Source organism: Sander lucioperca, chromosome 8 (genome assembly GCF_008315115.2).
Source record: "Sander lucioperca isolate FBNREF2018 chromosome 8, SLUC_FBN_1.2, whole genome shotgun sequence".
In the NCBI taxonomy this organism is placed as follows: Eukaryota; Metazoa; Chordata; class Actinopteri; order Perciformes; family Percidae; genus Sander; species Sander lucioperca.
This window is the reverse complement of record NC_050180.1, coordinates 6,456,916-6,468,665: the sequence shown is the minus strand read 5'-3', so window position 1 is coordinate 6,468,665 and position 11,750 is coordinate 6,456,916.

The following is an 11,750-nucleotide window of genomic DNA, read 5'->3' as shown; positions in this document are numbered from 1 at the left end:
TTAAAAACAGAGCTATTTAAGTGTTTTGTACCAGAAATGTTCTCCATGGAATTAGTGACTCGATAATTACATAATCTCACTGACTTTAAAATTAAATTCACAAGGGCATTTCTAATTATCTTTGGAGTAGCTCTCTGAAATGTGAATTGTTTTCACCACAACATTAGTATGGCACATGTTTAGTGTTTCCTTTACTTCAAGTCAGCCATGATTGTTTAAAACTTGGTTTACAGAGGATGTCGAAGGGTTCCATAACCACCGTTTACATATCTGGACTGTTTTGTCTTTTTCCATGGCTTTTTCTCTGGTTTCACTTACATGCCTCCATCCATGCTTTCACTTCCCATCTTTTGCATTCAAGCATAAACATCTGGAGCGGATTGACATTTTTTTTTTTTTTTTTTAAGATTTTGACAAAAAGGGACAGATCCTGAGAGAAAAAAAGAGGTCACAAATTAATCCAGCAGCCGCAGAAACTGCAGCCAGACCTTATGCCTACTCCACAGCGCTGTGGAGGTAGGTCTTGCAATGCGAGACGAACACAAACGGTAGAAGATGAACTGGCACAGGACTGAGGATTAGGGGCAGGTATATACATATACACAGGCACAGGGGACACAATTGGTTACAGGTGCAGCACATTAGGGGAGGGGCAATAATCACACATGGCTCTAGCTCAATGGTGTTTTAAACCCCCAACGTCTCCTTCCAGGCAGCCCTGCGACCGTTGACTTCAAGGCACCTAACCCTAACCATTATCAAAGCCATAACCATAACCATTGCCTAATCCTAGACGTTGGGGGCTTAAAACCAAGGGGGTAAGCGAGCATCTGGAAAGCGTACCTCCTATGAAGACATTTTGATGCTAACAAGCCATGACCCGCCGTTAGCATTCCATTGACTGCCATTCATTTTGACGTCACTTTGAAAGCGAATAACTTTACATCTGAAGGATTTAAAGACTCTATTTGTCCATTGTTTATTTCTAAAGAAACACGACAATGTATAAAAGGCTCCATTACCTTGTACCTCACGTTATGGCTCCGTAGCAGACGTTTTTATAAAAATAGGCTAACGATTGTGTCATAACCACGCGACTTACTGTCTCATAGTAGAGGAATTACTGTATAGTACAGGAGAAGCTCACAGGCAGTTTTGACTTACATTAGCTGTTTAAGTTGAATTACTAATGTTAACTATCATTTTAGTGATCAATAATTAGCCTGTATCCATGTTATCTCCTTCCATATACCTACGCTCTCCGTCTCTGTAAGATTGGGAATGATTGAGATTTCTCTTGGCACAGCTACCAGAAGACTTCCAACTTTCAGACAGGCTGCTCACGTCACATTTACGGAGTCAAGCTCAGTTGGAGGCTGCTCAGTAATGCTCAGCCATCACCGGAAAAGTGCTTCTAATATCCTTCACTGGTCTCCGTCGAAGTGTACGGCGTCGCTTTGCCCATTCATTTTACTGTCTACGCTTGAAACACTGATAAACATGGCGGCTTAGGCAGAAAAAAGACCAGGAAGTGAAGTGACCTGAGACAAGGCAAGACGGTAATTATCAAAATAAAACAAGAAGTTGCATAACGTACATAATTACACATGAAAAAAAACATGACCTTATGAGCAGAATCAGAATCAGAAAAGGTTTTATTGTCACAATAAGTACACTTATGTGGAATTTGCCTTGATGAAAGGTGCATACAGGAGCTAGACATGACAGCTGCTGCAGTCTAGGCCCAGCATCACAATATACTGTGTATATATATTCTGCTCTCACACCAAAAACACACTGGTTGTTACAAGCCTCTTTTTTTTTTTTTTTTTTTTCTTTTGGTCGGACTCAGAAACATTTGAAATCAATTATGTAAAAACCATAGTTATTTGGAAAGCTGCAGGAGGCTCGTGCAGCCCTCGTTTCTCTGAATCTCCACAATAGAGCCACAATAGCCACATTCACGGGAAACATGCCAGGCTGAAATTAAACTGAATGAACATTTAAGGCACATAATATCAGTATTGTTCAACACTATCTGCTTCTTATTTAACTAAATACCAGCAGTCATGGTTTGCATGTTGCTTACCAAACACATAAAACTGTATATACAATATACAATAAACTGATTTTATTATGACAATGTCAACAATATCTGCCAAACATGCTACACTCTCATATGTGCCAATATACAAACTTGTGTGCATGTGTGATGTACTTGCTCTGTGCATATTGTATGTATTTTTAATTGCATGTCAACGTAGGTGACCGCACTTTTGTGTTGACATTTGTTTGTGTGGGCAGGTGTATTTGTGTTTTACGTCCTTGCATTCCTCGTAGATGGAAAATAACGAACACCAGAGAATGCAGCTTGTAATTTTTCTTGTTCCACTTAGTCAAGTCGTTGACTCTACATATACACAAGAGGAGTGTGTGATACACAAACACTCTTCAGCACACAAACAGTCCCCTTTCCAAGGACACACAGAAAGGTGTTGTTGTGTATATCTGTTGAGACCAGACAGCACGGCTCCAGGAATGAACCTGTTAGCACTCTGCATTCATTTAAACTGTGGAATAAAACTGTCTGCTGTGGAGTCAATAACGTGCATGGATGTATGAGACAGACCAGGGCCAGCCTGTGGTATTGGCATTATAGACAAATGCTAGGGGCGCCAACAGTTCAAATGAGTAAAGAAAAGTTAATAATAATTAAAAAAAAAAAAACAGCTATAAATGTCAAAAAACGATTAAAAAAGGCAACAAACACCTCAACAAAGAGTCAAAAATGTTGGAAAAAGCATCAAAACAAGACAAAGAGAAGTGACAAAAACCATGAAAAACGACAAAAAGATCGAAGAAAGCAACAGAAAAAGACTGAAGAAGCGCCAAAAACGTAAAAAAAAAAAAAAAAAAAAGGTGACACAAATGTTGAAAAAAATCTTCAAAAATTTCAAAAGCATTGAAAAAAACCCAAACTAAACATTGAAATCTTGCTTAGAGCACCAAATTGATTATGGCTGGCTCTGAGAAAGACACAAGTGCAGTGTGAATATGAGTGTGCAGGATAGAGAGGGAGGGAGGAAGGAAGGAAGGAAGAGATTTGACCAGATTTACAGAAATAATGGACAAGGTTAGTTTTATGCTGTGTGAAAGCAGTGGATCTCTCTGCTGCGAGGAGCTGCTAAACCTAATATTATGTCATTTATCTGGATTTCACTTGAGCGCTTTAATATCTTATTATGGCATAAATGCTGTTTCATGGTCAAGAATAAAAATGTTGAGTTTTTGAGGCCTGACTATGGCTGAAACTTTAATGAACCGTATTGAATATCAGTGCAAAATATGAGCTACTGACAGCTCAGATACAAAAACAGTGATATCAATATCAGCCTTGAAACATTTGAAATCCACATTACTGGACTAAAACTCATTTGGTAAATGACTGGGAAGCGAAGTCGGTGGTTTAAGCTGCATATGTGCGTTGGCTCAATGAAAGCAAACCCTTAACTCACTTCTGAAAAAAATAAAATATAATCCCTTGGTCATTTGGAAGCGTGCACCAAGCTTTTCATTTACTAAATAGTGAGAAATATTCAACTTGCTCCCGCTTGGATTGCATCTCCCTGCAGTTGACAGTGTTGCTATAGAGGCATTGTCAACAGCGCGGTGAACTTTGCGGTGATGAGCGCCCTGCGGGTTTCCATTAACGTGAAATCGCCTCGATGTGACCATGAGAAGACCTGCATGATCTTGTAACGTGAGACGGTGCGAAGGCTTATCTGAGCGCTGCGATGGAAACTCTGCAGATGGAGATAAGCTGGCTGTTAAGTGTAAAACCGTACACAAGTGGTAGTCTTTTTATAGTCTATTACTGTAATGTATGGTTGGCCTAAAGCATTTCCAAAACAAAAGCCCATTCAAACATGTGCTTGAAACCAAAGAGAGACTGAGATGTGGGGTATGTTTTTGCTTTGTGGTCCCTGGCCAAACCTTTAGCTTGAAATGGCTAACGCTGGATTTTCTTAAAAGGTGATGTATTTGTGGTTTCTCCTCCCTGCTGTTTTAATTCTTCAACGCCACGGATGATTTACTTGAGGCTACATTTTTCTTCTGCATATTTCTCTATCTTATTCCTCATGCTTGTAATTGACAGGCCACTTTATGCAATTAATCTGGCAAAAGAAATGTATTTTTGTTAATGTGTGTGTGTGTGTGTGTGTGTGTGTGTGTGTGTGTGTGTGTGTGTGTCGGGCGCCTGGAGGCGGCAGCCCGGGTCAAAAGTGACTAATCATACTTACAAATATTTGAATTTGTACATCAAGTGCTCCTCAAGTATTCTTTAAACACTTCCAAACAATGTCTTCAATTTGTCAGTTTAGGTATTTAGCTAACGCTCTTATCCATAATGTCCAACCCTAAGATCAACATTAGAGCTCCTCTGCCATAAATTAAACTAAATTCCTCGACTGACAACATTCCAAGAGAGCATGGAGTGCAAAACAGCTACACAATCACACTGATAAACAAAACAAAATCCTCATTACTCATCAGTATTTGAAAAAAACTTTCTTTCTTAACTGAAATTAAGAGCTAAACAAAAGTAAAATATCAAAATTGAGCAGGCATGACCTGTAGTTTATTCTACAGTGTACTATGTAACAGAGCTGTTTTGTTAGAATAGCTGACAGCAAATGTCAAGGTGGAAGTTGAGAACAAGCAGTCAATTGCATTTATATAAAAATATCTAATGAATGTATTCAAATGTCTACGGTCTAGGGAAAAAGAAAACAAGGTTCCTGTCAATCCTTTTTGGGGCTAAAGCTAGCAACATGCCCTTTTCAGTGCCAGCTGCTGCATGGTACGCTAACAGCTCAGGGGTAAGACTTTGATACTGGGCAACCCAGGTATGTGCCAACCTTTGGGTATGAATGGCATTTTGGATGGTAGGAGCCTCTAGCTGGCAGAGGCTCAACCTTAGTACCAGGACTCTGAAGCAGATTAACATACAAGCACGATATGCAAGGCTCTGTGTGTGTGTGTGTGTGTGTGTGTGTGTATCAGTTTGGCATGTGGCAAGTTAATCAAAATAACATTAGGGACTGTTGGTTATTTATTTCAAGGGCCACCAGAGGAGTTTTGGGATCTTTAATCAAAATAGACCTGACCCTCCCTTCACCAGCAATAAATTTTAGATGACCCTCCCCAACAATTTATTGATGCCTTCTGTACCAATTTGCACTTGGCAAAGACATACAGATAACCATTGTTTTTTAACAGCCATGACTTATGTGACTAAACCTCTCCATTCTCATCTTATGCATCCCACTCCTCTGTTATGGTGTGGTGGCCATTTCAGTAGATTTACTCAATAACATTGTTGTGGAAACACAATAAGCATGGAAACTAAATGCACACTTCATGCATTACTGCATTACTTCAAATACTAAGTTACTCATCTAGTAAACTAGTATTCACATGAAATAAACAATAAAACATTGAGACCATTCAGCAAAGCACACTGGGTAATTCAACACTGGTTGCTATGGACTTGTCACTAGGCTTCCTCAGTCATTGTATATTTTAGCATAGGTAAGCTTGCTGAAGCTGAACATTATCCAAAACTCCATTTCTTAGACGAGCGTCAATTTAGGAGCTTGCATGCTACCACTCCTTCCCTCTCAAATGCCTTGAAAAGGCTGTCGTTATATATATATATATATATATATATATATATATATATATATATATATACACTTTTCAAAATAAAAGCTTGCGTCTGGCCCGTTATGTTTTCGTACGGTGTTTTGGATGTTTTTGAACTAAACAGTACGGCAATCATGCTAATGAATAAAATTATTTTTTCAGCAGATGTCTTAGTTACAACAAGATGGAGCTAGCAAAGCAGTTTTGTGTTTATATGTGCGAGCGAGATTTATTCAGTTTGGGAAATCCCACGGTCTCTAAAGCTACAGTTCAAATTGTCTGGCTGACTAAACAGGGAGGGACCCATCTGCTAGCAATAGGGGCCGAGACTGAGAGAGCTCCATGGAGCTACATGGATAAATATGCACCAAACAAGCCACTTTGAAATTTTACTGTTCTCATGAATACAAAAGTTGGGTGACCCTCCCCCCTAGACAAAAACAAAATTGGATCACCCTCCCATCAACAAAGAATAAAAAGACATGACCCTCCCCTATTTTCCTCCGGTGGCCCAAGAATTTAGAAGAAACATGATTAAGCATGAGGTTGTACTTCAGCACAGCGGTGCTTTGATCTTAATGCTTATGCTAGCATGGAAACATGCTCACAATGGCAGGCTCACAATGCTAACATTCATCAAGCACACAGCAGCAAGGAGTAACGCCAGAAACACACTGCACATGGAAGCGCCGCAAATTGTCGCGAAGCGCCGTGAAGTGGAGCTATTTTAATTTCGGTGCCCATGTTACGCTACGCTGGCCCGCGCACTGCAGCAATTGTTTTGGCAGCTTCTTTATGTATCACGTGAGCCACGAGCGAATATGTCAAGCCAGGTAAGTAATCACATACAGGAACTTTATAAAATAAAACAAAATTCAAATTAAAACACACAGGTTTAAAACACACACACACACACACACACAAAACCAAACACTTACGGGGGGGGGGGGGGAATAGAGTAGAGTGGAGAGGAACAAGATCACTTTGTGACAGGCGCGGAGAAATGTGTGGCTGGTATGAACAGCCAGGCACGCGATCGGGCACGAATGTACACTTCACAGCGCTTCCCCGGCAGTGCGTTCCTGGTGTAACACTTTTCTAGTAAGAAACAAATAAAAAATGTATATTTAGTGTGTGTTGATGTATGCTTACTTTGTGTGTAACCACGTTAGAAAGCATATTATAACTAGTTTTTGTTAACTTGTTAAAGGAACACGCCGACTTATTGGGAATTTAGCTTATTCACCGTAACTCCAAGAGTTAGACAAGTCCATACATACCCTTCTCATCTCCGTGCGTTCTGTAAGGCTGTCTGACGGCTCCAGCGGCATCAGGCCAGCACAGTACATGCAGGTGAATGGTTCCAGCAATCCTATTGCTCCCAATAAGTGACAAAATAACGCCAACATGTTCCTATTTACATGTTGTGATTTGTATAGTCACAGCGTGTACAAAAAACAACGTAACATGAGACACAGCCATCTTCTAACCGTAAACAAACCGGGAACTATATTCTCACGCGGAAGAATATAGTACTTGGGCAGAATGATTTGCTTTGCAGCAAACCTGTCTGAGAATATAGTTACCGGTTTGTTTACGGTTAGAAGATGGCTGTCTCATTGCTGAGAAGGATTGCTGGAACCATTCACCTGCATGTGATGTAATGGGCTGCTGCCTCTGGAGCCGTCAGACAGCCTTACAGAACGCACGGAGATGAGAAGGGTATGTATGGACTTGTCTAACTCTGGGGGTTACGGTGAATAAGCTAAATTCCCAATAAGTCGGCGTGTTCCTTTAATAGGCGGCCCCTTGTAGCCTACACTGTTATGTTGCGTTCTTTATGGACATACTATAGCAGCAGTGTCTCACAGCCACTCTGGTGTCGGATTTTGAACTAGGCCTATGGTTTATGTTTGTGTAAGCCTTTTCACAAAATAATTTCGGTGGCATTGATTATTACTTTGCGTGCGTTTCATGGTGTGTATTGTTAGTTAAACTTTTGATCTCCAATCCCTGTAATTGTGTGCGTGTGTGCGTGTCGGTCGTCGTTAATTTCCTATGGTGCGGAAATGTCTGTGTTTGACAACTTTTTTTACAAATCAGTATAGCAACAAGTCAGGTAGCCTATGGTTATTGCAGAAGGTTTATCTTGGGCGTGGGGGTGGGGCAATCAGCTGTTTTGAGCACCCACTGGCACAAACATAAATTGGCACCTGTGTGCAGACTAGAAACAAATTGGAGTCATTTTCCTGTTTTGCTAGGGGAGCAGCAATCTGTTTTACTGACTGGGTCTTATTTTTGTAGTTTTTGACATCATTCATAGGTAGTACTTTAACATTTTACTTGGCCAGTTTCAATGATGAGATATGAGGATACAATGACATCAGTGAGTACTCACACAGGTGTATAGCTTGACCCTTTTTATCCACTTTTCCCCTTTTATGTTCCCTTAAATGGATTTAACATGTTTTAAATCATGTTAATCGGCACTGACTGAGTATAATATACATTCTGTGTCAGCTTGTTCAAGCTATTCATTGAAGCTATATTTCACACTGAAATATTTAAAGAGGCTGTACTGAAAATACTGAAAAAAAAAATGGCTACAGAGCATGTGTTTATAATGATTGATCCACCAGCAGATCAGTGGGGTTCAAGAGGCTACAGCTGGCCAGCTTAGATCGGCCCAAAAAATCAAGCCCAACCCTACCCGAGCCCGTGCACGTTGTGTCCGAGCCCGGCCCGACACATTAACTGGAATTATGAGCCCGAACCCGATATAAACCCGACACTTTTTTAATACGTGGGCCGTTATAACTGACGTTCTCAACTACAATTCAGAGTTGTTTGAACTACAGAAATCTGTTTAGAATTATCTTAATGAATAATGCAACAAGGACGAAGTATTTAGGCTGAATTGCGTTGTTGGTTTATTCAGAATGGAATGGATCGCAAATGGATCCGAATGAAGAAACGTAAAAAAAAAACCTCGACCCTAGCTCCCTCAGCTGAATATTGTGGGTAACAGATCAAGGCAGCAACATAATTAAAGCCCTGGAACCATATAGGAGACTTTGACCTAAATAATACTGTCCTTCGCGCCGGATATAGGAGAGACCATATCTGCTGCTAAAGGACTCGTGAGATATCTGAAACAATCTGGCCTGGTTGCGCAACTATGGAAGACAGTACTACAGATGGGGGAGACACGATTTAGCACAGTTTACCTCCCACTCAAGTCAGTGCAGGACGTATACCCAGAGCTACGGGAGAAGCTGGAGAGACAAAGCTTTCTCCCCACCCAATTAGGCTAATACAGTAATGATTAAAAAAACACAAATGCTTGATGAAGGTCCCAGCCCACCCCGGCCCGAGGATAGTGGTGGTAAATATCGGTCAAGTTCAGGCTCGGGCTCGGGCAATGAATCTAAACTCGAATCTAAACCTCTGAGGGATTTGCCAAACAAGCACTCATTTTTATTTTTTACAATGGGTAACGTGGTCAGTTCACCCCAGGTTTACACAGTTTACTGACAAATCGACCACAGACCCATATTTCAAAGGGTCAAGTGATTGAGTGAGTGAAACACAGATCATCCAACAGCCTGTTATATTTATTTAAAAAAATAATGTGTTAATCAACAGCAGTACAACTGGTATGTTTGTAATTTAAAATACATGTGCATCAGTGATGGTATAATTGAAATAAGCTGTGTTTTAATGAACTACACTGTCATAAAACACTAATGTACCCCCTAGGGCTAATTATTGGACCTCAGTGTAACTATGTGCCGTGATTCTTGATGGCAAAAAGGTACATGTTCCCAAGCCAATGTCAAGGTAACAACAGCTGATAACGTCATCTCAGAGCCTGACCGGGAAAGGCCTCTCTTCCTCTGGACAGCTGCCTGCGTCTCACTCAGACAGCTGCCTGAATCGAGTCCGGAGAGCAGCATGAAAGCAAGCAGCGCTCACTCTGCAGCGACTTCTGGACACCGAAATGTCCCCTGAAGTACATTGCACATTGATTGACTAAAAAAACGACTGCGAGAATCTAAGTTGACTGAGGGCTCCCAGAATCTTTCGACTTTCAGGTCGCAGCACTACCATATTGTTGACGGCAGTTTTTTTTTCCTGTCCTAAGTTACAGAGTGCTTCCCATGAGCCACAGTGATAACTTTGCTGCAGCGTGCTGTCATTTTTCTCAGTGAACCCTTACAACTGGGATGACGGGACATGTTTTGTAAAAGCAGTGTGCAGACTGCAGCGTCTCAACTGAGTGCTGTTTTGCAGTGTCTTAAATGAAGAAAGAAAAAAAATGTTTGGCAAAGCTGCATATCAGAAATTACACCCCAGCTGTTGGTGTAAACTGCAAACTGCAGACATAAAACTTTGCCTCTGGATGTGAGTTTTCCAGTTTTTTGATTAGAGAGTGGGTTTGAGTTTTGATTTGGTCAAGGCTCTGGTTGTGACTGCAATGCTATGGAGAATCCCAAATGGGCCCGAGTGGACACAGAGGCTTTTGCAGAGTATGTAATTACATAGTAAATTATTCAGTGGGTCCAAACCAAAACATAAAGGCATTCATTTTCAAAACCAGCTTACAAGGAAGCCTCTGGCAGTGCAGAGCCACACTGTTTAAAAAAAAAAAAGGAGACCTTCTACATACGCTGGAACCTTGTACCTGGAAGTGGTTTGTTGTTTTTGTAAAGAAGGAGGATGAAGTTTTGCATTTCTTTATCACTTGGCCACAGTGAAATATTTTCAACAAATATGAAATAAGCACTTCATATCTGCAGGAGGGAACAGTTAGTGAGCCTTATCTTGGCTTTAAGAATCAAAACGAGGGTGTGAAACAGTTCTTAACGCAGCAATATGTCACTGTAAAAGTGACAGCAGAAACTCATGCTGTCATAAATCGTGCTGCGCACTTCTGTAATTACACTTGCTATTTGGAGTACATAGTGTGTTCACACTGACGAAGTGTGGCCAACTGCAGTGCACTACCAGTACCCGGATGGTGCGCTCAAAGTAGTCAAAATGTTGAGTGTGTAACGCTGGACACTACTCGCACTCAACGGTCGCCATCTTTGCTATGGAGCAGAACCTACCGGACCACCAACATATTTTCAAACTTGTGAATGTGGCGGGCGAGGAAGCTACAGAGGTTATTATTGAAACAGCGAAACATTTACTATACAACAGTGATGTATACATGTTTTTTCCCCCCCGGTAAGTACCACTTTACTGCTGTCAGTTAGTGAGAAAACCATAGACAGTAAAATAAATGGACAAATCAACGCCATATACTTCCACGGAGACCAGTGAAGGATATTAGAAGCACTTTTCCGGTGATGGCTGAGCGTTACTGCGCAGCCTCAAACTGAGCTTGACGACGTAGATGTGACATGAGCAACCTGTCGAGTCATAAGTTGAAAGTCTTCTGGCAGCTGTGCCAAGAGAAATCTGAATCATTCCGAATCTTGCAGAGACGGAGAGCGTGAGTAGAAGCTGTCCATGAGCGTAGGAGCTGGAGCAACTTTTGGTAAGTATTCTGATTAATTATGTTGTCATTTTGACTGTATGCCTCCACGTCCCCCCGATTGCCTGCAAGCTTCTCCTGACTATACGGTAATTTCTCTACTATGCGACAGAAAGTTGCGTGGTTATGACACAATCCAACAGTTTCTCACACCCATCTCGTAAAATATGGACGCTTGGTCAGGTGCCTTTGTCGTTCTTATTGACGCTGAAAGTCTCCTTTAGCGCTTTAAGTAAACGCGCTTGGTCGGGACTATTGTCGTCCGTTTAGCACTATAAGTAAATGCGCTTGGTCGGGACTATTCATCCATCCACCACCCCAACCAACCTCCTTACGCGGAAATTCGCCCTTACATACTACTTGCTAAATCTTATCTAACTGTTGCTCTCCCCGGTGCGTTACACAAACACGCTGAAAGACGCCTTTGTCGTCGCATCAGACGCTGACAGCCACTGTCCAAACGTCCTTATTTTATGAGTTCGGAATGAGAACGGGTTGCACA